This window comes from Protopterus annectens, chromosome 1.part2 (assembly GCF_019279795.1).
Source record: "Protopterus annectens isolate FY-2018-M chromosome 1.part2, PAN1.0, whole genome shotgun sequence".
NCBI classification, from domain to species: Eukaryota; Metazoa; Chordata; order Ceratodontiformes; family Protopteridae; genus Protopterus; species Protopterus annectens.
Window position 1 is genome coordinate 151489663 of NC_056727.1, and position 3086 is coordinate 151492748.

A 3086-nucleotide genomic window follows, 5' to 3' on the forward strand; every position below is an offset into this window, starting at 1 on the left:
GACCCCGTCAGCTAGGCTGGTGAGACATAGAGACACGCAATAAAGGTAAATACACCACTGCTTTCCAGACCACTGGCAGTAAACTACCAGTGGGAGAGATCTGAAAAGTCTACATTTTAAACATGGATTACGGGGTCCCTTGTGGGACACCAAATATTTCCCTTTTAGGCAACACTATGATGATCGATGTGACCAGGATGTAGCTGTACATGGAACAGTAGTTTTTGCAAGTCTGATAACACATGGGTTGACAAAACGTACAACATGTGTCCCGACACGGGGAGAGTGGGCAGTCTGTAGGGGTGTGTTCATACCCCAGCTGCACTCACAGTAAGGATGAGTGCTGTAGAGGGGTGTCAGGTAGGGGAATCATTGGTATGCAATAATGGGCCTAAGTGTGCAGGTGTTGGTTGGCAGAGATGTATTAGGCCTGCCCCGTGAAAGTAATTAATATTCCTATGTGGGTATAGCAGACGCCCATATCTCCCTTACTTTAAGAGCACATCTACTGGATAGTCCGTAAACCATTGGGGGAACACATAGGGACTATATCAGTGAACTGTACCCGATTATCATGGACATCCGTGATTACGAATCAGAATCTAACACAGTCCCAACTAAACCCTTCCAGAACTAGTGATATTAAGTGGACAGGGGGCAGAATACACGTAATGATTAATGACAAAAATGTATGAGTCATAAACAGCATGTACCTCGACAAATGTGCATGAATACATATGCTCTGGGACTGTCAGTGTGTCAGGTTAATAGTACCAATCATCTAAATGCATCCCTGAGGGTGTTATGCAGTGTCCCTGATTCAGTGTTCATTCTCCCCCATTCATATGTGAGGTCTGCTAGTGACGGAAAGCGCATATTCCGCTGACTACCTTAGGTAGATGATAGCATAATAGGTTGGGGTTACCACCTGTTCACCTTTGCGAGGGACACTCCCCTTTGGGCAGTTGTGTCCTGCAAAATAAATGTTATTATGGCACATGGCCTGTGATTTAGGGCAAAGAATCCATACATTGTCTGTAGTGGTTGCATAAAACAATTATGTTGTATCTGAAACAGCTAGATGTTATAGGAAACAGTATTAGCAACTATAATGCTACAAGAATAACCTTTAGTTATGAAAACTGGTGAAGTAGTCTATTTTCTGCTGGCTGTGGGTATGTGTTGCCTTGCCAAATCTGACATCTCTAAATATAGGTCCTATAGGGCTGCCACCTTTCCAAATGGCCAAAGTAGGACCTGCTCCATAGAAATGTCAGATGTACCAGGTCAGAACATACTTACAACCATACATAGTATAGAACTATACATATTAGTACAAATAAAAGCTTAGTCTAGTAGCAGTCCAGTTGCTTATGCTACTTCACATAACATATAGAAGTGTCATATATACAATAACTGTTTCATGCAACTATTAGAGAAACGTAGAATATAATATTGTCCTGTAATCAGGACATTTGCTATGTCTTGATTATTTTCTCATGACACATACACCTAAGGAGGGACTGTCCCACGCAAAGTGGGACAGGTGTTAATCCTAAAGTCTCACCTCGGTCAATTTAAAAGGTGGCAAACCTACAATAGGTATGTGGTAGCATGACCCAGCAGACGGATGTGGGTCCCAAAACACATTTACTTGTGTGCATTGCAGAGTATTGGTTCCCATGTGTCAGCCAGATGGGAGCAGATTGTATGAGGACCACGCATATAATATGATTAACTCACTGGACAGGCCGCCAATTCTCTACAGTCGAATGCCATGCCGTCACCTAATGGTCAGCCATACCCGATACTGTAGTCATGTAGTCTAATGTAATAGGCATCACAAGGGATTGTGCCCACCCAGCGTGAGTGACACATGCAAGCACCAATGTCGGTGCATGTGCAAGTGAGGGAGCAAGTGGGTGTAAGCGTGTTCGGTTATCAGTATGCGAGTATTGCACTGGTAAAGAAATGTGGAGTCTAACCAAGTGTAAGAAGCTGTAACCAGAGGTCAGCAGTGTTTAACACCGTGCAAACCCACGCACAACTGCTCCCAACTGCTTCAATGTGCCTTACTCACTCCGTATCCAATGGGCTTGTTCTGGCCGCAAACAAATAACCATCCTTTGCAAGTGTTGGTAGCAACACCCTGCACACACAGCTAATGTGAATTACCAATACACCATGGCAAATATACAGACAATAGACAGTACCATACACATACCATACAGCGCAGTCATCCAAAAGTATAGCAATGTACCGGCAGATATGTCCGGACCACTGGTGTTTGCAGACCTGGCCGTCTTGTGTTTACATGTGTGAGCATGCTCATTATGACCATTCCACATGTTGTCGACTGACATTGCCATCATACCTTCATGTGTTTGAGCATGCCCAGTATGGCCAACTGTATCACATGTGTTACATGTCCAGGTAGTCAGTACTGTGGTGCCGACCTCTGCGTTGTACACTGACAGGTGTCATGCGGTGTCTGCAGGGTACCCATCAGTCATGTGGCATTGACTGCTGCGACATTTCTGCACAGCGTGCGGGGACATCCGACTGTATCCACATTCCTACACAGCACCGAGGGGGAGCACACCTGACTGTTGTTACTTGTGTATGTTGGAAGGGGGGCACACATGACACTTGTACACTTTTGTTACTACTGTACTGGTATGTCAGGTACTCCATTACAGTGTGTAGACCTACCTATTGTGCTGGCTAGAGGCATACCAGTGTACACCAGATCTTAGCTTTAATTAACAACATATTAGTTTCAGACGTCCCAGCCTTCACAACCTACAGCCAACTGCCTGGCCTGCTGCCTGGCCTGCTGTAGTCTGTCTGTGGGGGGGGGGGAGTCATCCATTAGGCATATTCAGAGGCCATAGTACAGCATTTGTCGGTGTTGGTCCACACCTGTCCAGCTGGTTGAAACTTGTGTGGGCTGTATGGACACACATGATGCTCAGCCCATTACCCGCAGTGGTTATGACACCCTGTGTACTACTGGCTACTATGATGACCCCGATATGTGCTACAGATATCATGGTGCCACTCTGGACGTCTACTGTCTGCTGCCT